The sequence below is a fragment of the Delphinus delphis genome, chromosome 14 (genome assembly GCF_949987515.2).
Source record: "Delphinus delphis chromosome 14, mDelDel1.2, whole genome shotgun sequence".
In the NCBI taxonomy this organism is placed as follows: Eukaryota; Metazoa; Chordata; class Mammalia; order Artiodactyla; family Delphinidae; genus Delphinus; species Delphinus delphis.
In genome coordinates this window covers 74,066,719-74,092,219 of record NC_082696.1, presented here as the reverse complement: position 1 = coordinate 74,092,219, position 25,501 = coordinate 74,066,719, and the positions used below count along the sequence as shown (strand labels likewise).

Below are 25,501 nucleotides of genomic sequence, written 5' to 3'. Positions count from 1 at the left end.
GACAAAAAATGATCATTATAAAACATAGTCCATCAAAATACAAAATTTCTGGGGCTTCCCTGGTGGCGCAGTGGTTGAGAGTCCACCTGCTGATGCAGGGGACACGGGTTCGTGCCCCGGTCTGGGAGGATCCCACATGCCGCGGAGTGGCTGGGCCCGTGAGCCATGGCCGCTGAGCCTGCACGTCCGGAGCCTGTGCTCCGCAACGGGAGAGGCTACAACAGTGAGAGGCCCGCGTACCGCAAAAAAACCCCTAAAAAACCCCACAAAATTTCCATGCATCAAAAGCTATCATTAAGATGATAAAAAGGCAAGCCACAGCTGGGAGAAAATATTTGCAATACAAATATCTCATAAAAGAGTCATACCCAAGGTATATAAGAATTCCTATAGTGAGTAATAGAAAACGAGCTGAATTTTTTTAAAAACTGCAAAAACTGAAACACACTTCACAATATAATTATAATTATATTATAAATGTAAATTATTATGTTTATATAATTATAAAAGTTGGCCAATGCACACATGAAAAGATGCTAAACATCAGTGAAATACAAATCAAAAGCATAATTTACACTAACTGGAATAGTTAAAATTGAAAAAACTGACAATACTAAGTATTGGGGAGGGTTACAAATGTAACTCTCAAACATTGCTGCTGGCAATGTATGAAGATAAGTACTTTGGGAAACAATTCAGTAGTTTAAACATATACTTTCCATATAACTAAGCAATTCAACTTCCAGGGAAATGAAAATATATTCATTAAAAAAAAACCTGTACAAGAATTTTCATGGCAACTGGTTCCATACCTGTCAAAACCAGAAGAGAAAAACAGTTAAGGAACTAAATTGCTAAGTTATATGGCGGCATATCCATTCAGTGAAATTCTACTCAACAGAGAAAAGGAACAAACCACTGTGTATCATCGTCTATGGTGCTATGTAACAAATCACCTCAAAATACAGTGACTTAAAACAACCACAATGTATTATTTATCACAATTCCGTGGGTTGAGGGAGTGGCGTTCTGCTGGCCTTGCCTAGGCTGACTCCTGCATCTGTATTCAGCTGTTGCCTGGCCAGGGCTGGAGAGTCAAGAGAGCCTCACACACCTCCTGGGGCCTTGATGCTGGTGGTGGTCCAGGCACCTGCCTCCATGTGGCCCCCTTATCCAGGTGGTCTTCCCATCCTCTAGGGCTTCTGTCTCTCTACATGCAGTCTGTGTCTTTAGCAGGACAGCCTGGACTTCTTTATTTGACTGTTGGTACATAACGTAGAAGCTATAAGATCTCTTAAGGCTTAGATTCAGAAGTCAAAGAATATCACTGCCGTCCCATTCTGTTGGTCAGTCAAGTCACAAAAGCAGCCCAGGGTCATGCGGTAGGATGTAAATCCTGTCATTTGACGGGAGAGGTAGCAATTTTACATTATAAAGGGACAAAGTACAGGAAAGTGCGGGTCATAAGGAGGCTGTTTTCACCACTATCCCATTCCACACATACAACAACATCGAGTAATCTCAAAAATAATACTTTGACTGAAAGGAGGCATCCGCAAAAGGTAAACAGTATATTGCTCTGTTTATATTAAACCCTAGAACAGTAAAACTAAGCTATGAGTCAAAAGTCAGGACACGGTTGCCCCTGGTTATGGGGCCAGGGGTGGGGAGGTTGTCTGAAAACTGGGACAAGGAAGCTTTCTGTAGTGATGGAACTGTGCTATGAATTGTAGGTTACCTTCACTGCTATTAGTGTCTCTTGTCCAGTCAGCAGAGCATATAAATCTTTCTTCATTGTTCATATAATTCATTCTTTTCCATTAATTGGATTAGCAAACGATCAAATATGCTATTTATTACCTCTATTAGAAGGTGAGGAAACAAGACAGAGAGGATAAATGATGTGCTTATGTCACACAGTTTTAGTAGAGGCTCTAGGACAACTTCTGTGAAGAATTCAAAGACAGAGATGCAAATGTCTCCTTGTCCAGGCAGGGAGGATACAAAGGAGGAGCCATGCTTGGAACGGGACCGGTCGTTTACTCCCTAGGGACTGGGGAGACTGTCTTGAATTGGAGAGCTCAAGGCCATCTAAGGATCACTATTCAGACCTGGGGGATTGAGGCCCTCTGGTAATACTAGCCCAGACTTTCTGATGTTTTCAAGAGAATATAGAAATATAAAAATTTGAGTGTGTGTGTGTAATCTCCTAATTGTAAGATATTGAATCGATTTAAAAAAAGAAAAACAAGTGGGCCAAACAAAAGGACTGTGGTTCTAGCCCTCCTCCAAGGCCAGGAGTACTTACCCACGCTTAATTCTTTGCAAAATTGCAAAGTATAATTTGTTTTTCTACACATCTTTTTCCTTTTTCTACTCAAAGTTTTGTAGCTTGTTACTTTCATTGCCTAGCATTGTGCTTTTCCCAGAGCAGATGCTTAAATAAATGAAGTCAGGTTTGTAAGATTCCCTGAGTCAGAAGCAGAGCTTGAGCTATCTAATCGGGATGCTTTGGGGGGCCGACATGAGAAAAGGTAACATACAGCAACATCTGACCGTTCGCGGCAGGTGATAATTTAGGTGGTGCTATCTGTCTTTAAAAATATATTAATTTTCCCTCTGGTTCAAGTATCAGATCGACCTAGGAGCAAAGAAATATAGAGAAGGACATAAAATGCTGATGACAATCTGTAATTAACAGTCATAAACATTTCAGGCCCCCAAGGCACCTGTCCCACTTTAACCTCCGCCATACAAAATATGGAATTGCTTTCTAAAAGGACACAGCCAGCTCATTCAGTAGGGTCCCCAGCAACCTTTGCCCCAGTTATGTTGCAGCCCAGAAACCAACATTGTTAGCAGCAAACCTCAGAAATAGAACTTCAGTACTCATGCTATAGGCAGGTGTAAATTACTGGAAGCACAGTGAATTCCGTAATTTGATGGTTTCCAGCCATTTCATTTTATTTATTTTATTTTTCTATACAATTTTGGTTTATGTTTCATACTCCAGTGACTAAAGACTCATGTCAAATGGTTGAGATTATTGGTTCCAGAAATTCCAATAAGCTGGCTTTACTAACATCTGCCTGCTCTGATTTTTGAGCTCATTGGATCTGTGCGTATCACCGGGGTTCATAAATATCATATCTAAAGCCAGTCTTTCAGACGTGGAAGACAGGGAGACTCACCTCCTGTCTCCCTCCTCTCCTGCCCCCAGTGGCCTCAGTCTCTGCTTCTGTCATTTGCATATCGGTCTGTTCTATTTCTTCAGCCCAAGTGTGTGATTACACACTTCTGGAGCCTTTCCAGCCAACTCAGGAGTTTCTGGGCTTTGGTGTCTATCCCCTAAGGCAGCAAACTCAATCTACTTAGAGAGCTGTTAATTAAGTGAATTATGTCTGGTCAGGTGTTTATGAGCAAAGAAAACAGGAATGGAAATGACACAAAAAGACTGAGTAAGCTATATGTAAATTAAACAAACAAAAAAACCCAACCCAACCAAAAGAACCTCTTTAAAAGGATTTTTCCTCTAGTCTTCAGTTTAGGTTTTCTCCTTAACTCAATTTGACAGAATACACTCGTTCTTTAGTGAGTTCATTCTCATCCCAAATATGCTTGTAAACTTGGGCAAAATGCAGAGAAGAGCTGAGAGGAATAGAAATACTGTGTATTCCCTTTACAAAACCGTTCAAGGAAACGCTGTTTACTTCGAAATAGTGTTCCAGAAAGTATGTCTGCCATCTGTAGTCCAGATGATGATGGTTGTGGTGATGAATTAAACATTTAGAAATAAAAGCTAACTGTTGTTTCTGTTTCCGAGGATAAGGCAACTGAAATATTGTTTCATTACTCTTAATGCGCAAAATAGCTAGAACTTGTTTATGCGTTATATATTCATAACTTAGAAGACATTTAAAGAAAGACACAATGATTGTGGATTTTTTGAGAGTGTGGCTTGGCACAGTTTCTGCATAGGCTATGGTGCAGGCATAGTGTGCTAAGATGTGGAGACTGCCAGAAATTTGAAAGCATTCCTATCATCACCATATCTTACTCTTCAATGAGGGATTCTGCTCTAAGATAGATTGATCGTTTCATATACTGTCACTCACCAGCATGATTCTACACCTATCAATCAGTTCATCATAAACGTCCCCATCCTTGAAGCTATGATAAGGCATTTAGAAAGCTGTTCATGATTCTTTGCGAAGTGAGATGCAAAGAAAACTAAATGGGTGTGATTTCTGAGCGCTGCCCATCAAGAATAGGCGGTCTAAAAGGGACTTGTAAAAGAACAGGGCAATGCGAATAGCCAATACATTCATAAAATATTCACAAAATCAAGGCCCGTACATGTTTTTTGATGTTATTTTTTTTAAACAAAAGAGCAAATTGGATTTGGTTGGTGGGGGCTGAAGCAGAGGAGTAATGGTGGTGGAATCATCACCTTTCACCCAAAAGTCAAGAGACAATTCCGGTATGAATTGGGATTTCAAAGGTTTTTTGCACAATCAGGAAGGCTGAGAAGGAGACATATAGGCCAGAAAATGAGTGACTGAAATCAAGCTGGACTTGGGAGGTGGCGAGGCATAGAAATGGCCTATGGAGCCCAACTACGAGAATATTCAATTGAAGCAGGCTATTCACCTGCAACTCAAGATACAATACTTAGTAAACGTTTCTAGGTTCTGAGGAGTTAAGGAATGTCCCAATCTTCTTTCTGGTCTATCCACTCTTTCTTACAGACCTTTGTACTTCTCTGCCACTAACCAAAACAGCTAGTCATTCCAGTCAAACAACAGATGTTCCCGGTTGAAGAAACTAGCAAAGAAGTGGTCAAAGCGATCCTGTGTGGGTTCAAGGCTGGATGGGGAAGCTTTGGGTACCGAAGGCAGGTTGAGAAAAGCGTCCTATCCAATGGTGTCTGAAGTCAGCTCCTATAATATCATGGGAAAAAATTATTAAATGATCAGGGATTTTGCAAGCCAGTTGTTACACTCATTACTAAAAATTATATTAAAATACAATTAAATAGATTATATTAGAAACAGAGGTAATTTTTTTAAAAGCCACTACATTTTACTGTTATCTATGCTCTTGAGGTCATTTTCTTACATTGTAGCTGTATAACGGAAGTACCACAGAATGATGTGCTCCTGGGTCTCTCTCCCCAAGGCTGCCCTCAGCGCTAACACGCTGGTAACTTGAAATCAGCTACATTGATAAACATTTACCGGCACATCACTGGTCCTTGCTACAATGCACCATCCCCAAGAGGGAGCCTGCTTTTTACATCAGAGCTGGTTTTAGAGGCAAAATAAAATCCCATTAGAAAGTAGAGTCACAGATGTAGAAAACAAACAAAACTTATGCTTACCAGGGAGGAAAAGGCAGTAGGGGTGGGGGGAGGGATAAATTAGGAGACTGGGATTGACATATACACGCTACTACACATAAAATAGATAACTAATAAGGACCTGCTGTAGAGAACAGGGAACTCTACTCAATACTCCGTAATGACCTATATGGGAAAAAAAAAATCTAAAAAAAGAGGGGATATATGTATATGTATAACTGACTCACTTTGCTGTACAGCAGAAACTAACACAACGTTGTAAATCAACTATACTCCAACACAAATTTTTTTAAAAAAGAAGAAAATAGACGCAAGAAATCTGTTAAGTGTAAAAAAGAAGTACCCAAGCCAACATTTCTCTGATCTTGTTGTCCATCATTTTTGACCATTGAACCATTCATTTAGAGCTATTTATTGAGCACTTTCTACCACCATGCTAAGCTCTCTGAATACGATGAAATAGAAGATGAAGTTCCTGCCCTCAGGGAGCCCATGACCGAATGCATCACCAGAGGAGCACATGGAGAGTGATACTAGAGGCTGGTATGGGAGGGAAGTAGGGGGAACACGGGAGCACAGAGGAGGGAAACTGAGTATCAAGGCAGGTGTGGGATGAACCCCATACACAAAACAGTACTTGGTGCTCACTCAAGCAGGTGACTGGGGAATCTTATAGGAAGGGAGCATTAATGTGCATGTGGTCTCTTAGCTTTGACCACGTCTTGGAGAAGCATGAGTTGTACTCTGCAAGCAAGACCTCACACCCTCTGCAGCGGATCGTGTTGGGAGGGAGCAGGTGGCACCTACCAATGGCCTGACAATGGGAACTGGATGGCCTTCCAGTCTGAGGAATGGCCTTGCTGGTAAGAAGAGCATCCCGGTCATGGAAGTTTGCCCATTCCAGGTGACAGGTAGCCTTGCAGCCCTTCCTGCCGGCAGCTCGATGCTAGGCTACCTGAGGATATCTGCTTCTTCCCATTCACCCAGAATGAGGGTGTCTGGAGGGGAAGAAGGGTGTTTTTAGAAGGAGGCCTCATCTGAGTCTTGAAGGGAATAAGGATGGAAGGAAGGACAAGCCACACCCAGGTGACAACTACCCTGACATCATGGTTAATTCCCATCTGAAAGGGAGCTAATTCTGGGATGTTTAGAAATCAACTTGGACATGCTACTATACATAAAATAGATAACTAATAAAGAGCTACTGTAGAGCACAGGGAACTCTACTCAATACTCTGTAATGACCTATGTGGGAAAAGAAGCTTAAAAAGAGTGGATATATGTATAACTGATTCGCTTTGCTGTACAGCAGAAACTAACACAACATTGTAAATCAACTATACTATACTCCAATAAAAATTTAAAGAGAAAAAAAGAAATAAACTTGGAAGGTAAGAAGAAAAAGGAAATAAAGTATAGGAAAGGGATAAATAGCATTGCCGCTCAGTTGCTGATAAGATGTTCAGTTGGCCCCTGAGATGGGCCTGGAGCTCTGAAATGATGATTAAATTTTCATCCAATTCCCGGGCAAATACTTCTAATATCAGGCAACTGAGAAGTAAATTGAAATGACATTATTAGAAATAAGTGTCTGTGTATAATAATTTGCAGTCTCTTTGCCTGAAAGAAGAAATTTCATCATCTGTATTCATTGCTTTTGAAACTGCTAAACTGAATCTGATATTTCTTCATGTTAAATTGAAGGCTGTAGTTATCAAAACGCTGACAAGTTGAGTTATTGGCTATTTTCAGGGCCCATGCAAAGAGTCTCCCATTAATAACATTCACTGTGTACATTGATAGCAGAGAATTATTTAGAGCTATCAAATGTGTTATTACAACTTATCCTGTATGCCCTAAAGAAGACATTTTTGACTTGTGGGGGAAAAGAAGGATATTTGCAAGGAGTTGACAAATGACAAAATATCATTGCCTATAATAGGGGAAAAGATGTAGCAATGCAATTCTGTAATAACTCAGTTATAATCTGCCACTCCCTCTTTTTTTTGTTGTTTTTCAACAAGGTTTACCATGCTCATCTCCCAAAAGAATAAATAAATAAATAAAAATAAAATAAGAGGTGAAACCAGAAAAGGAGAACTCAGAAGAAGAACTTTGTTTAAAATGTTGATTTATCATGTGGGCTTAGAAATCCCTACCAAGAAAAAAAAAATGACCATTTCCTTTATTTTCTACTAAAATTATCGCGAACTGCCAGTTTAAGGATACAACAGTGTATTATGTGCCGTTAAGGAAAAAAGAAAGATTTTTTTTAAAAGTTCTGATTTTAAATATAAAGGCAGAGACTTCCCAGGCAGTCCAGTGGTTAAGACTTCACCTTCCAATGCCGGGGCTGAGGGTTTGATCCCTAGTCGGGGAGCTAGGATCCCACATGACTCGTGGCTAAAAATCCAAAATATAAAACAGAAGCAATGTTGTAACAAATTCAATAAAGACTTTAAAAAAATGGTCCACATTAAAAAAAAATCTTAAAAAAAATAAATATAAAGGCACTGGTGCAGAGGTAAACATGGGGTTATTACTACAGGATATGGAAGCCTTGTCTGCCGAATAAGCACCTCACACTTCCTTTTCGGGATGTGATTGTCTGCAAAAATAGTTCTCAAGCCTATTGTATATTTCAGCCCATAAAGTATTTTGACAGATTCACTGTGGACCATTTTGGACACATCCCTTCCTACGTGATGCTACACAGATATAGCTATATTCCATACCCCCACAACACAGAAACACACATGCACAGCCCAAGAATGAATGGAGAAATGACGATGCCTTTCAGTGCCCCTCGTCCACGTGGTTGACGTGCATGGTATTATTCCTACATCCCAAGTACCATGCTGGGCACTAGGAGAGACACAGGAATAATATACCTAATTCCTGTCCTCAGGAAGGTATCTTCCTGAGAGACATAAAAAATAGCAAGTCACAATATAATGCAGTAATTTTGATATGGAGGACGGTGCTGTGGAATTACCAGAATGAGGACGTTCATCCTGCCCAGAGTCAGGGAAAACTTCACAGAGAAATTGACACTTAAAGGAATGGATTTTTCCAGGCAAGAAATAGGAAATGCCTGGAATTAATAAATTTCAATTAATTCTAAAAAAATAAACACTATAGAAACACACTCCAAAGTTTTCCTGAATACCAGTACACAGACCACACAGAAGACCTTTTCAGAACCCTGAGCCATCCTTCTGAAGTCTTGGGTTGTTTGTTACCACAGCAAAGCCCGTTTTATTCTATCTAGTACAATAGATAGAATGGGTGATGGTCTTGTTGGAGCCATAGATCAGATCATGGTACATGAAGATGAGGATGGAGTTTCCTCAAAAGGAGAAGCAGCTCCCAGAATCAGTCATCTTGGGAAATAAACAGGCCTGGGATAAGAAGGATTTTGTAAGCAACTTAGGAGAGAAATTTTTCTTTCTCTCTGGGGCTAAGGGTCTAAGGCAGGGAAATTTCTGGAGCCTTTCTGATATTGGGATGAGTGTATTGGGGGAGCATAACAGGCATAGAACCAATAAAGGAGAGAGCAGTGCCCCATCTGGGGGACACCAGTAACAAACACCAGCCTCTACTGAAGGCCGGAGAACAGGGAATGGGGACAAGGTATCCCAGAGCAGCCTGTCCTTGATTTGGTATCATTCTTTCCCGTCTGAAGCATAAGTAAAACTAAAGATGCTAAGCACCAGAAGAAGCCTCTGTCGCTGGCCTCCCTTCCTGATCTCAGCGAGTTGCAAGCCGCAATTTCATGCTGCGAATGTTCCACGAGGGTTACTCAGTAGGAAACATGTCATTCTGTCTGCCTGGTTGTCATCAGGTCCTGTTCTGTAACAGCTAGGCTGCAACATTAGCCGCAGTAACAAACAGACCAAGAACCTCAGTGGCATAAAACAGGAAATGTTTATTTCTTATCTACATGCTTAATGCATGCATTGGGTGGCCTCTGCTTAAAGCCATCCTCTTTCCAGGCCCTTAAAGCTCTCCGCCACCAGCCGTGGTGTATGACTTCCGCTGGTCCAAAGGATTCGACACACGGGGAAAGGCAGCAGAACAAGTGTGTGTGTGCAGCCTGATGGTTGCCATGGACCCCGCACATCCCCCAGGAAATCTCTTGAGTTCCTCGCTGAAGGGTCTATGGTTTTAACTGAGCAAACGATAATCAAATTTGAGATGTGCTGAGCGGGGCTGTTAGCTTTCCTAACAGAGGCAATTCTGTAAGGACGGCTTGGTGGCAGGTAGAGAAGACAAAGGAGGAGAGGTAAAAGAATAAGCGGAGAGGAGAGGATGAGTGAAGTTTAAGAAGCAAATAGAGATATAAGAGAAATGAAGGCAAGAAGGAGAATCAGGGCGGTGGGTACCACCCATCCTTGCTCCAGGTGGCTTTGGTACAACTTTCTCCTCCTCCGATGCTCCCGGATGTTCCTTTCTGTAGGTCCTGACTACTTAATCAAACAAAGACAGACCCCTAGACAAGAGGCAGAAGGGAAGCGGAAGAGGGTGTGGGGATATCAAAGACGCCTAAGTCTGGGCTCTCGAAGAAGGATAACTGGAGAAAAAACAAGGAACGATAAGGGGCCAAGGAAAACGGAAGCGGCCTCGGAGAGTCTAAAATTCGGAATCTGCTTAAGACAGGGAGACACTGCAGCGGACGAAACTGCCAGTCTGTTATTTCAGCCTCGAAATATCAGATTCTTCCCCTGCCGCTCTCTACCTGGGGATGATGGCAAAGCTCACACTCTTGAGATCATATCTGGGAAGAAGATGACTGCTTGGGAATTGGTCATCCCAGAATAAATACAAGGGACCCTTGGCGTGGTGCTTTTGGGGTTGGCCTGCCCTGAACCAGGCGGGCTGGTCATGCCCCCAAGCGCAGCCTCTCTCTGCCCATCGTTAGACACGTGCCCAGTCTTATCACCTCGAGATGGCCCAGGGCTTTAGAGAACATGCTGGCCTTGCTGGGGAGAGGTGGGATGACCGTATTCCAGAGAAAACCTTGCCCTGACCCATGAGAAAGAGCTTAAGTTTGTGTAAAAAATAAAGCTTTTACAGCCTCACAAACCTGGTGCTAAAAATATCATTTTAATGTAACCAGAGCTGCTTTCTGTAGCACTTTGCTAGCAGAGACTATCAGACTATCACGCATCTCTATGAGATGTCAGACTGTCTTTTCATGTAAAAACCATGAAACTGTTTAATTGAAATCCACTCTGTGAGGAGTTCTGAATGGATGTGTATTTGCCTGGAAAAGTAACAAGCCACTCCCCAAGGTGCTGTTAGACCTCAAAAATGGTAGCTGGGTTTTGCTCACATCAAAACCTCTATTTATCACCTTTCCATGACTTAATTGTGGAATTGTGTTTTAAAATTTTACATGAAATAGAAATAGTTTCCTATTTCTATTTCCAGTCACTGTTCTAAGCAAGAAATCTTAGAGCACAACCAATGGCTTAAATTCTCCCTCATCGTTTGATTATCTTCTCTTTTTCTGAAATTAATACTTCCCTTTTCTTCCTCCATCCACAAATACAGTATTTCCTTACAAGCTGTCATACTTTACACAAGGCTGCCATAAACCTAATCAATGCTGTTGTGTGAAAAAAAGGGATGAGGGTTCATTCTTAGATACAAGAACAGATGGATTGTTGCCAGAGGAGGGGCAGGGGATGGGTGAAATGGATGAAGGGGGTTTAAGGTACAAACTTCTAGTTATAAAATAAATAAGTCCCGGGGATGCAATGTACAGCATGGTGACTATACTACTAATGCTGTATTGCATATTTGAAAGTTGCTAAGAGCGTAGATCTTAAAAGTTCTCATGACAAGAAAAAAAATTTATAGCTATGACAGTTATTAACTAGACTTACGGTGGTGATCATTTCACAATATATGTAAATATCAAATCCTTACACTGTATACCTGAAACTAACATAATGATATATGTCAATTATACCTCATTTTTTTTTTTTTAAAAAAAGGATCCAGCCCAGTGGGTGCCCTGCTTGACAAGCCCCAGTGTCTGAGAGAAACAAAGGGCATCCCTTCCTTTGGGAAGGTTCCTACTCCAGGCTGCATGGCTTGGTGAGCAGAGTATTGGCTTGATTTCAAGCCCCACGTGTCCTTTGGGTAGACACCTGTGTGAAATACACAAACTGCACAACTGTGCATGCCAGTTCTTACATGTTCTTACAGGATGTGTCTCCTTGGCTACATTTGATTGGTCCAGGGATGGCTTCTTATATAAGCCAGGCCAATCAGAGCTCTTCTGTGGAATTTTTTCCAACTAGACCCAAGAGAGTCGGACCTTCTCTGTTGGTGAAAGTCAAAAGATGAATTTCATGAGCTATTGGAGACTGAGATTCCTGCCATTTGAAAAAAGCCATCGGTAGTGAAAAAGAATGAAGCCAATGCACAAGGAAACAAAGGCGAGGGACGGCAAACACTCACCTGGTTCCAGCGGTGCCTGAGACCAGTAGCATCCCTGTCCTCGTGGTGGGTGGTTTGGCTGTTCAGCTGTCGCTCGGATTCCATGAGTCAAAGACATCCTTTTTTGCTTCAGCTTCTTTGACTTGGGTTTGCAACATGGCAACTTGAGAGTCATGAAAAAATGCAGCAGGGCTGCAAAGAGCAGCCGTATATCATGGCAGCCACTGCATCCAGACGTGCCTCCAGCCTGCCCAGGTCACCCGTGGCCAGCTCCTGCAGCCTATGCACAGAGAGGTCTGTGCTCGTTACGTGATTAGGAGGCAGCAACTCCGTATTTCTAGCAGTTGGTGCTTATCCAAGCCTCTAGACCTCAGTTTCCACATCTGCAAAATGGGAATTTTAATAATTCCTATTTCATAGATTTTTTGAGAGGATTAAATGAAGTAATGCATGTAAATATTTAGGACAGGGCCTGGCATCTAGTGCTCAATAAATGTTAGATCTGATTATATTATTTTATTATTTCCAGTGTCATATGGTGCATGACATAGGATAGGCACTAGTAACACTAGCCACACTAGCTGCAGTGGCTACAACAATCTCATTTTAGCCTTAACCCCATGGCTAACATTCTGTGACCTTAGGAAAGTTATATGTTTATTTATTTTTTTTGAATCTCAGTTTTCTCATCTATAAATGGGAAAATAATAATATTTTTGGCAGGTTAATTGAAAGATAACATGAAATGATGTGTATAAACAAATTTCATGAACTCAAACTCTATCCAATTATAAACGATGAAAGATTAGAAAGATGAATCTGTTTGCTTCTTTACAGTGATACTAATATATCAGTATTTTAATCGCTAAAAAAGAAGTGAGAACTTATAAACTGATATCTTCTGTTGAATGCAATAGGTACCATATGTCCTAAAAACAGCGATATTTTTCTCCATTGGAATCAATAAAACTGTTTTTACTTTGGGGAAAAAAATATGTCCTTTAAACATTCTTGTTTTTCTTCAATTAGCCCTCATGCACAAATTCTGCCTTCCCCTCAGGAAGACTGTCTGAGAATTTTGATAGTACCCCAAGCTCAGTCTGGGAAAACAACAATTTTACAATTTCAAATCAAATCTTGGCATGATGTTTAAAACATTAGCCTGCCTACAACAAAAGAAGCCTTAGATCGAACCATCTGTTTTCTAAGCATGCTAGCCTTTGATAAGTGGAGATTTTGAAAATAAAACTGAATATAATCATCTCTGGACCATTTTGGTGAGAGAGTAGACCCACCAGAAGAAAAAAAAATCTATTGCTTTTTTCTAGCAAGTTTGCAGATCTGAATGAAGAAGACGGTTAGCAGGGTAAATTCAAGTTAAAGAATTAAAAGTATGAGACCATATAAGAACAGGCAAGTTGAACACAATGCTACAACATCTCGTTTCTGTTTTAATTTAGAACATCACCGTCTGTTCTCTGTCACAACCTCCTCCCCTCTTAACCTGAACATTAGCAAGAAAGAAACTGGAAAGTGTGGGGATTGGAAAGAGCCCAGGTGTCTGACTCAGGTATTTTCAAAGCTGGCCATAGACCTGCTCAGGGCAGCCCCTTGGTGCTGTGGTTGTGAGGTTGAGGTAGACACCCTCCAGCTGCACCGCCTTCCAGCAGCACTGTCCCTTGCTTCCTTGCTAGCAAAATCTCAGTTTTGCTCAGGTCTCAATATGACTAATCCTAGGCTATAACTCAGGATTGGTGTCTGTCAACTCTTTGCTACTAGAGGGGGCGGAATGACGCAGTCCTGGCCAATGTGATGTCAGGGGATATGCTGGGGGCTCTGGGAAAGAGCTTCCTCTCAGACAGAGGGCGAAAGGCCCATGAGTCCAGCCCTCTGTCCTCCCCTTCCCCTTCCTTCTTTGAACACTTTCGTGTAGATCTGATGCCTGGAGCTACAGCAGACCATTGGGGAGCCGCGATGGGAAGACAAGGCAATCAGAGAGACTGAGGCAGTGGCCAAGCCATGTTGAGCTGCTGACACACTCTTGAAACTCCCACCTCTAGACTTCCTGTTACATGAGTAATTAAATGACTTTACTGGTTAAAATACTGCTAGGTGTTTCGTTACATGCAAGGAAAATCACACAAACAGAGAATAGGGTTTTCCCCAAAGAATTTTACCAGCAATGTTACCTCTTCTTTGTCCCCTTAATGTTGCTATACATTTAGAACCACAGAACATCAGAGCTGAAAGTCACTCTATGTCTCCAATTAACATGGTCAAGAAATTCAGACGTGGTTCCTCTTTTTTTAAAATATTTATTTATTTATTTACTTTTGGCTGCGTTGTGTCTCCATTGCTGCACGCGGGCTTTCTCTAGTTGCGGTGAGCGGGGGCTACTCTTCGTTGCGGTGCACGGGATTCTCATTGCGGTGGCTTCTCGTTGCAGAGCACGGGCTGTAGGTGCGCAGGCTTCAGTAGTTGTGGCATGCGGGCTCAGTAGTTGTGGCTCATGGACTCTAGAGCACAGGCTCAGTAGTTGTGGTGCACGGGCTTAGTTACTCCGCAGCATGTAGGATCTTCCCGGACCAGGGATCAAACCCGTGTGCCCTGCATTGGTAGGTGGATTCTTAAACACTGCACCACCAGGGAAGTCCCCCAGATGTGAGCCCCCCTTGATTGAAGTGAAGAATCTTGTTAGCGTAAATGCCTATGGAAAAGGAGAAAGACGAATTAGACATTTGACCTTTGGTGTGAATGACTCTATCAAAATCATTCCCAAGAAGCAGGTTTGCCTGTGGACAAAACACATTAAGCGTCAGGAAATTGAGGAGGTTATCTCTTAGAAGGAGAAAGGTACAGAAAGGGGAATCAGAGGTTCCATGATCAGTATCTTCAATTTTTTATTATTTTTTAAATTTTATATTGGAGTATAGTTGATTAGCAATGTTTTATTAGTTTCAGGTGTATAGCAAAGTGATTCAGTTATACATATCCATGTACCTATTCTTTTTCAAATTCTTTTCCCATAATATCTTCAATTTTTTTAAGGCCAGACCTGAAGTAAAGTTTTCCACGAATGTCATGTGAGATGAAGAATGCATTCTTGCAAATTGCTTTCCAAAAATGCACAGTAAGCAGCTCGTCCATAGGGCGTGAGACCTCGGGCCTCACCATTCCTGGGCTGCTGGGCCTTGCTCTTGGCAACAGAGGCTCTGGCGCTGGCAATGGGGAGGTCACTAGGTTCATAGAACCTCATGAAAGAGATTTACAAAAAACCACAGAGCTAAAATAAATACTATTATAGGGGTATCAGAGACCAGTTTCAAAAGCTGCAAATATTTTCTGAACTCCTGCCATCTGATTCTCCCATAGCCATGTAGATGCAACCCAACTATTCAGTTCGTTTGAATTGTTAGTTTACAAGATTTTTCTTGAAATGTTGACAATCCCTTCTACTTTTTCCCCTCAGACTTTTATGAAACTCAAGAGTATTTTGATCAGAGAGAATATAGTCTTCTAACTTAATTATAAAAGTAATACACGGGTACATCCCTGTCTGTCCTCTGCATTGCCTAGCCCTAGCTCTATTTAGCATAGCGTGTGGAACATAGTAGATGCTCAATAAATATTTGTGGGCTAAATGCGTGAAGAAATGCAGGAAACTTAGAAAAAGAGAATTTTAGAGAAACTCCCTCTTTACATAGGGATTTGTAGACAGTCAATTCTTGTTCCATAAATGTATTTTCTATTTATATTCTAAGTTGTCTGTTTCTTTTCCTATAAAGGAGGAAGCCTATGGGACTTGTTATTTCCTGAAAATGGGAATACAGTTTTTGACTGTATTATCCTCCACTATAATAAGGGACAGACGGATGGCAAGCTGCTTCCACAAGTTTACACATTGCTGGAAACAAATCTAAGTTTTCTAACTGCCACTACAAATTCCTCCACTCTGCTATGTAGGTCAGTCTAAGACATTTGGTAGAGACTTTTTGTTTTTTTATTTTTTTGTTGTTTATTTATTTTTGGCTGTGTTGGGTCTTCATTGCTGCGCACGGGCTTTCCCTAGTTGTGTTGAGCGGGGGCTACTCTTTGTTGTGGTGCGCGGGCTTCTCATTGCAGTCGCCTGTCCTATGCGGAAACGGACTCTAAGCGCATGGGCTTCAGTAGTTGTGGCATGCAGGCTCAGTAGTTGTGGCTCATGGGTTCTAGAGGGCAGGCTCAATCGTTGTGGTGCATGGGCTTAGTTGCTACGTGGCACGTGGGATCTTCCCAGACCAGGGCTCGAACCCATGTCCCCTGCATTGGCAGGCGGATTCTTAACTACTGTGCCACCAGGGAAGCCCAAACATTTGGTAGAGTTTTATAGTTCAACTAGAACAATTTTAAAAACTAAAGGAAACAAAGTAAGTAAATAATAAACGTTCTCCTTCAATTTCTATTACACGGGGCAAATGTAAGTCATGACATATTTTCTTTGCCCACTTGCAGAGTGATTTATGCCCTGATGTCACCAAGCTTGTTTCTGGGGCTGTTGGAGTTGGACGTGTAGCTCTGGAAGTAAATGAAGAGTCTGTCATTGAAACTCCCTGGAAATGTCCTCATTAGCAACATAATTTGGCAAATACGATACTGATGCCACTGTACCAATCCCAGGTTGGTGTATACACCATTCCAGTAAATCACCTCCTGCAGACCCTCTGCATGGTCAGGGCTGGGATTGTTACTCAGAAACGTTAGGGGAAAAGAACTTAGATAGATTTTAGTTTTAAATTGTGTCTGGCAGACTGTTATAAAATGTTATTACAGCAGTCCACAGGGAGCCACAAAGGGATGCAACAGGACCTGAGTTCAAATTACAATCAATTTCTGAACATGGATGTTCCCATTATTTGTACACTGGATTATCCTTACCTTTGGCAGAATTGTCCTTGGGAAAAAACAGAGAAATAAGGACAGTTTGAAGTTCCAATTTTCCCATCTGATACTGGGTCACCATAAATGATATGATAAAAAATAAAGAAGGATGAGGTGATGGGAGTGACATTTTAAATAGAGTTCTCTAGAGAGGTGTCTCTGAGCAGGGAAGTGGGTGAATTGAGGATCCAGCTTTGGGCTGCCTAGAAGCAGCAGCTCCAGGCTGTGGGAACAGCAGGTGCAAAGGACCTGGGGCAGGCTTGTACAAGAGCAGACACAGGCAGGGGAGTTGTGAGAACCAGCCAGTGTGGCAAGCAGAGTGAGCAAGGGATTGAGTATGTGAATCATGTCAGAAAGACACCTAGAGACACAGTTGTGCAGGGCATGGAGGCCCCAGGAAGGACTTTGGGTTGGTCGGTGCATTTAGAGCGTATTGGCAAAAGAGTGACACAATCCCAATTGCCTTTTAAAACTCTGGCTATAGTTTAAAGACTAAACTATGTGCATGTGTTTTGGGGGGGAACGCTAAAAATAGAAATGGGAAAACCACATAGGGGGTTATTATAGAAAACCTCCCCAGAGATGACTGGGTTTGGACCAGAGACAGGATTTCTGGCTGGGTTGGATACGGGGTGGGAACAAGAGAAAAATGAAGGATAACTCTGGTTAAGATCCTCATCAACTGAGTAGGACTATAGTGGTCCCTCTTATTTGGGGGGATCTGTTCCAGCACCCCCCAGTGGCCCTGCGGATACCTAAATTCAAGGATGCTCAAATCCTTTATATAAAATGGCATGATATTTGCATATAATCTACACACATCCTCCTGTATTCTTTAAATCATCTCTAGGTTACTTAAAATACCTAATATAATGTAAATACTATGCAAATAGTTGCCAGAGTGTGGCAAATTCAAGTTTTGCTTTTTGGAACTTTCCGGAATTTTTTTTCTGAATATTTTCAATCCACGGTTGGTTGAATCCACAGAGGCAAACTCACAAGTATAGAGGGCTGACTGTATTTATTAAGACGGGAAAGGTGAGAGAAGCAGGTTTAGGTGGACATGAGCAGGTCGTCCAGAGGCCAGTTTTAGACAGGTGAAGTGTGAAATCTTTGGAGAACCCCTCTTAGTGAAGGTGATTGCTGTAGATAGGCACTTTGGACCCTGCTCTTATAAAAAAATGACATCAAGAGGGAAGAGGCCTAGTAAGGTGTTCTCATGTGGCTTTCTGAGGCCTCACAGTGTGGGACGCTTGGAGGCCCAGCTGCTATCATAGGCATGGCCAGCTGTTAGTACTGCTGGTTCATTGAGGTGCTGATGCCAGGGGAAGACACATGTGCTCAGCCTCCTGCAATAGTACAACACCCAGGAGATGGTGCTGAAGGCCGACACAGTGACTGCCAGGCATTCTAGCAGCCCGAGAATGCCGAGACCAACTATGTGGTCTGGGAGACTGGAAAGGAAACCAACCCAGAGAATCCCACACATTGGAGTCTATCTTATTCCTACTTAATAACGTGCACCTACCTCATCCTGCTGTTCATGTCCTACTGCAGCCACCGAAAATATTCCCATGGTTAGAAGACCTGACTGGAAAGACGAACTTGGATATCTCGTGGTGAAACAGCGACATCAACAAATATAGACAGACATGCCCCCTAGAAATAGGTCTTTGGGGATCTGCTCAAGTTAAACGAGCAGCAGATAAAGTTTTAGCAGAAGCAGAGGAGCTGTGAATTGAAGATGAAGAGTGGGTAACCTTGATAGAGATCGGCCCACATAAAAAAGAATGAAATAGCAGCAGCACGGATGGACCTAGAGATTATCATACTAAGTGAAGTAAGTCAGACAGAGAAAGACAAGTATCATATGATATCACTTATGAATCTAAAAAAAAAAAGATGCAAATGAACTTATTTATGAAATAGAAATAGACACGCAGACATAGAAAACAAACTTATGTTTACCAAAGGGGAAGATGGGAAGGGATAAATTAGGAGTTTGAAATTAACATATACACACTACGGTATATAAAATAGATAAACAACAAGGACCTATTGTATAGCACAGGGCAATATACTCAATATTTTGTAATAACCTATAAGGGAAAAGAATCTGAAAAAGAATAGATAGATGACAATCATTTTGCTGTACACCTGAAACTAACACAACATTGTAAATCAACTATACTTCAATTATAAAAAAAGAAAAAAAAATCCTAATCCAAGCATTCATTTTTCTCATCCTTAAAAAAAAAAAGAGAGATTGGCCCAAAGTATGGACTGTACAAACAGAACAGATGAGGTCTTTGTCTGAAGCTAAGTCTGTGGAAAATATTGCTGCAAAGTGAAAAATAAGGCTAAGAAAAGATCTCTAATCAAGACTGATCTAGATGATGATGTAACTGCCCTAAATCAGAGGTGTTTGGGGGATGCTGAGGTGGAATGTACCTGAACAGTGGACTGGCCCAAATACAGCACCTGTGGATCCCGTGTTACCAAGTACCCTTTCCCAGCTGCCCGAAACACACAGGACCAGGGAAGAGTCCAAGGAAAAGAAGAAACACAACGCTTCAAAACTGACGCTACACCACCTCCCGCAGGAGGCCACTGAAACCAGTAACAGAGGAGGATGCCTCTGCCCATGAGACTCAGGGTCCTGAACGTGGTCAGCTCCGAGACCAATTTCTCAAGCCAGGCTTCCTTCAAACCAGAAGAAAGGATCTCGAGCATCTACCATCCTAAGTCAGGCAGCGATACCACGTTGATAACCATGCTTAATGCAAAAGACTTTCTACAGGATCTGAAATGTGTCCCATCAGATGAAAAGCAAAAGCAAGGCTGCCAATGAGAAAAACTATAATTCAGAGAAGGAAAGAGAGGATGCTGCCAGAGGGCAGGACAATTATTGTCCCAGTTCCTTATGGAGTAGTAACCAGACCCTTAGGTGCATTTCTTTTTTAATTAAAAAAAGTTGTTTTTTAAAAAATGTTTTGGCTATGCTGCACATCTTGCAGATCTTAGTTCCCTGACCAGGGATTGAACTCAGGCCCTGGCAGTGAAAGCACGGAGTCCTAACCACTGGACCGCCAGGGAAGTCCCTAAGTACATTTCTTAAGAGTAGGAGACCAGGTTGTACCAGTTTGGGTTCAGGGTCCCTCCTGGCAGTTAAAAGATTGGCTGTGGCTTTTGCCTGATGGTTCACCAGTTGATACATTTGCTAAAGCTAAAGATGGTCTCAAGGATGACGAAGTTTGTCTGCACCCAGATGTTCAGCAGCGTGATATAACGGTATTAGAACTCTAAGCTATCACAAACATCCTGTGGATAGATCACTCTTCTTACAGCTCTGAGAAACCTTTACAGCTACACAGTAAAGCACACATCCTACCTGAGATTCTGAATTAGTTGGTTTCTCCTTTGTCTGGAAATTGGGATTAAGAAACATGGATATATTTTATACAGGGGATATATGTATACGTGTGGCTGATTCACTTTGCTGTATTGCAGAAACTAATACAACACTGTAAAGCAACCATACTCGAATAAAAATAATAAACGTTTAAAAATTAAAAATTTTTAAAAATTAAAAACACGGATATACCTTGACCTAAAGGCTAAGAGTCAAGTTTTATAAATTGACTAAAAACTTAAAAAAGATGAAGTTCACAGATTGCTCTCTTACAAGACCTAATTTAACCCTTTGTGGAGAACCCTGGCGAACATACTTAGGTTCTGTGACTTTTATCTTTTCCCGTTACCTCCCCCAACTTCTGATAGTCTTTATTTCTTCATCGTCCCAGAAGTCCCTCCTCTCCTTCCCCCTTGGGTTCCGGGCCTGGCACAGAGTAGACGCTTCTTCCAAACTACCACCACTGTGGCACAGGGAAGTGCAACTTGAGAAACAGGATATTGTTTGTTGTTCTTATTGCAAGTTTTGTGATGACCACGATTGCCATTTAGAACATGTTAGCCTCACCACTAGCCCGTAGTCTAACCTCTGAATGATCTGCGTCTAATCACAGAGCAGAGTGGTAGGGCCGTAAATGTCACCCCACTCCATGGCTCTGATATGTGCCCTCGTTAAGGTCGAGGAGAGGAAAGTTAAATATCAGGGTTGAGCTCCTGAGCAATCATGTCATTTCTATTGATCATCTAATGAAAATTTATGGCATTTCACAGTGAAGAGATAAGTTTACCTGGGGCTGCCGGCTGCCACAGCTGTCCTCAGCTGGCTACAGCCAAGAAAGGCTTTCACCATAACTTTAATTTTAACTTTAAGATTCTCCTGTTACCAGGGGGAAGGCGGGCGGGGGAGGGATAAATTGGGAGATTGGGATTGACATACACACACTGCTGTATACAAAAAAAAAAAAAAAAGTGCTGAAAACCCTGCTTCTCTGGAGCAGTTTCTCAGAGTCATCTGGGAAGTGGACTCCTGGACTACTCCTTGGTTTGGCTCAAATCTCTTTTCTATTCTTATTATTGATTGTTTATTGATTATTTTTGTCGACATTACTCAGCATGTTTTTTTTTTTTTTTTGCGGTATGCGGGCCTCTCACTGCTATGGCCTCTCCTGTTGCGGAGCACAGGCTCCGGATGCGCAGGCTCAGCGGCCATGGCTCAAGGGCCCAGCCGCTCCGCGGCATGTGGGATCCTCCCGGACCGGGGCACGAACCCGTGTCCCCTGCATCGGCAGGCGGACTCTCAACCACTGCGCCACCAGGGAAGCCCTCCACCTGCCTTTTGTCTGTAGAAAAACTTTAGTGAAAGAGTAAATTTAATCAGAGAAGTGAGAAAATGCAGAAAGAAAGGAAAACAGTCAAGCAAGACAAAATAATAATTGTTTAGTCATTAAACAAAGTCAAGGACCTTTAGTTCCTCCTCAAGGGCTATGGAGAAATATTCTGAGTCATATCTTTTGAGCTGCTTTGCAGATTCTAAAACCTCCACCAGGTGGAAGAAGTTAACTGTATGCTGACCGACAGCACGTAGACCCCAGACTGGTTGATGATGTTGACCCCCAGTTACCTCACCACCAGCCAATCAGAAGAATGCCCATGAGTTCATCACATCTCCCCCTTAAAATGCCTCCCTCACCCTTTTTAAAACTCTTTCCTTGAAAGCCTTCGGGGAGTTCGGGTCTTTTAGGCACCAGCTGCCCTGGACTCCTTGCCTGGCACCTGTGCCCGCAGTAAACGCTGTGCTTTCCTTCACCACAATCCGGTGTCAGTAGATTGGCCTTACTGTGTGTAGGCCAGGGGACCCCAGTTTGGTTCAGTAACAGTTTGGGTTAATTACTTTGCCTTCACCAGTACCACGGGGGGTGGTGAGGTTCAGATCTTTAGCTCCCTTCCAACTCAAAGAGCATCTATTCCACTCTGCAGTAAAAAGCCCATCTTAAGTTTATCTCCCTGTGGATATCCAGGATGAGTCATATACAGACATCATAAATTCTCCTTCAGGACATTAAGGTGATATGCTATGAAGACTTTGAATCATGAGTAACAGTAACATCTCCCGATGTCGTAGGTGTGACAGATGAATAAGCGGTGCTAGTTAGGGTGAAAAATGAGCAAGGCTTGTTACCTGTGCTCTGTTTTGGCAGTGATTTGAGCTTTTCTTTCAGGCATGAAGAGGCGATGGCTGTAGAAATGTTTCTTTTAAGGCTTGTTAAGATTGGAATGTCACATTTCAACATCTGTATGATTTATTTAAGAAATAAGAGTGAGACGAGCTAGTTTGTACGGCTGAGGATGAATTTGAACATGTCATAAGACACATCACTTCTGAAAGTCAGATGCAGAAAGCAGGTTGATACAGTGTGTTGGGGTTCTGTGATGTGCGCTGCTAATGTTTCGTCTGCACACACATGTTTGCACACACACACACACACACACACACACACACACACACACACACTCAAGACCTTGGAATCAGTCCTTGCCAATGCCTGGGGATGTACTTCGACACTACCTTTGCATGCAGGGAAATGTCCTTGTAATTAGTCTTATGAGACACTGCGAAATATTTCAGCAAAAGATAAAACTCTAAACAGAATATATTATTCCTCTGAAAAACATGTGTCCTTTAACAAGCTTAAGTCCTTTTTCCCATGCTACCTTGGGATGAGAACTCTCTCGATCAGAAAGGCTTTTATCTGCAGTTTGTAGGAGGCCAGCTCTGCCGTGGTTCCCTCATGCCAGGTCCTCCCACAGGCCTCGGAGGCAAGGCCCAGCCGCAGCCTGACTTGTCTTGGTGAATGTCTGTCATCCTCTTAGGAACTCAGCAAGAGAGGCAGTTTTGACAGGAAATGTCACCAAGCTGTTTTCCATCCACTGCCCTACCTGTGGGAGATGCCACAGGCAGTTTCTCATCTGTTCCCCTGGTTCCCAGGAGGCACGGGACTTTCCACCTGTCCCCTGTCTTCAGAAACAGATGCAGACTCTAAAACTGCTTGGCTGTGGTCCTCAGGAACGGAGTGTCCCACTGCTTGTGTCACCAGCATCGTTGGGCCCTTTCTGTTTGGTGTAGTCCTGTGGGACTGGGACACAGGTAGCTGACGCACGCTGATCTTGTCTAAATCCACCTGGGCTCGATGTCTCCTTCAAAGTGCGGCAAGCCAACCTCATCACGTTCTAAGTGGCCACCACACTGCTGCTTGACCACTTGGTAGAAAACCTGATCAACAGTAGCTTAAGAGAGGGAGGATGTTTATTTTACTCACATGCTAAGAAGTCTAGACATAGGCAACTGCTATGTTCAGTTAGCAACATGATGTCAGGGCTGATGTCCCTGCAGAAATTCTGCAAGCTTCTTGGTCACAAGATGGCTGCTGCAGTGGCAGGCATCACACCTGCATTCAGGGCAGGAGGAAGCAGTGAAGGCAGGCACCAGCTATCTTGTCTTTTTTTTTTTAGGAAGCAATAGCCTTCCCAGAAACCTGCCGGCAGACTTCCCCTTGTGCATTATTGGCCCTAACAGGGTCACACCACTCTGAACTTCAGTGGAGGCCAGAGATCCAGTTTTGCAAGAGAGGAACTTGATTGACATGATTGGCCTAGAGTAGACCGGACTAGTCAGAGTATACTGCTGAACGGGTCTCCTTACCTCTCTGAACCAGACAGGAGCTCCATTGGTGAAACAGAGGGGAGAACGGGTTGGGTAGGCAACAACCGTGTTGCCACTTGAACCAGTGTGGTAAGTCCCAGCTTTCCCCACTCACGAAGACCAGTCAGCATCTGAGTCCACTCTCTCTCCCTGCTTGTGATTCAACTTTAGCTCACACGTGAACTGGCCAGTGAAGAGGTGATTTGGGGCCTTGTGAAGACAATTTCCAGTTCTGCAGAAACTGTGAGACTCACCTAAAAGAAAAAGCTATTAGAGTTGCCATGATCAAAGACTATAGACACACCAGCCCTAAATGCCTTTTCAGGCCTTTTTTCTTTTCTTAATTCTAGAGCTGAAATACCAGAGCTGACATCAAATGGTTAGAAGAGAGTGACATTAGGTAGACATCGAGAGTCTGAAGCCACCACAAGCTTACTCACCTTTGCAGAATTCTAACCATAGTAAGTTTCCTTCAGGTAAGAGTACTATATCACTTCTTATTTAGTTAAGAGATAGTTGGGATTATTACCTGTGTTTTGGCAAATTGATACAAGAAAAATCAAACTATCTTGCTACCAATGGACCTAATCCCTCAGGAGATAAGCTATGAGAACTTAACCTACCCTTACCTTCCCTTTCATTTGTCAAACTCCTACACATCCCTCAAGACCCTGCTTAAAAATAACTTCCTTTCACAAGTTTCTCAAAGTTGGTCAAACCATCTGTAATCTTATAGCCCCTTTTCATATTTCTCTTGTCACTCTTACCACTGGCACCCTGGAATAATTTACTTATCCAACCATCTCACCCACCAGATTAGGAACATTCCCAGGGGAGCAGTTTTGTCCCAAACATTTAGCACAAGGTGGGAAGCACAGTAGTAAGCTCTCAACGTATTTTTATTGAATAAATCTATTTAAACTTTGAATAATTACTAACTTATAACATTAAAATCCTAACTTTTTTAAAACTGAAATGTAGCTGCTGTACATTATATGTTACAGGTGTATGATATAGTGATCCACAAGTTTTAAAGGTTATACTCCATTTATAGTTATTATAAAATACTGGCTATATTCCCGGTGTTGTACTATATATCCTTGTAGCTTATTTTGTACATAACAGTTTGTACCTCTTAATCCCTTACCCCTGTGTTGCCCCACTTCCCTCTCCCCACTGGTAACCACAAGATTTTTCTCTATATCTGTGAGTCTGCTTCTTTTTGTTATATTCATTAGTCCGTTGTATATGTTAGATTCCCCATATGTGATATCATACAGTATTTATCTTTGTCTGATAAAGTCCTATACCTTAATTCAAAAACAGAAAAATTAAAAATGCACTCGCAATATCAAAATTAAAAGCAGGGGCTTCCCTGGTGGCACAGTGGTTGAGAGCCCGCCTGCCGATGCAGGGGACGCGGGTTCATGCCCCAGCCCAGGAGGATCCCACGTGCCGCGGAGCGGCTGGGCCCGTGAGCCATGGCTGCTGAGCCTGCGCGTCCGGAGCCTGTGCTCCGCAACGGGAGAGGCCACAGCAGTGAGAGGCCTGCGTACCGCAAAAAAAAAAGCAAATGCAAAACAAGAAAAATATTTGCAACTCCTAGCATGTAGAAATGGTTTATTTTTCTATGTATATAAACTTCTAGAAATTGAGATTAAAAA

General features: G+C 42.4%; 1 pseudogene; it reads left to right on the top strand.

The window, feature by feature from the left end:
- Positions 1 to 16,175: 16,175 nt before the first annotated feature.
- Positions 16,176 to 24,095, top strand: LOC132437413 (parafibromin pseudogene; annotated as a pseudogene).
- Positions 24,096 to 25,501: the final 1,406 nt, after the last annotated feature.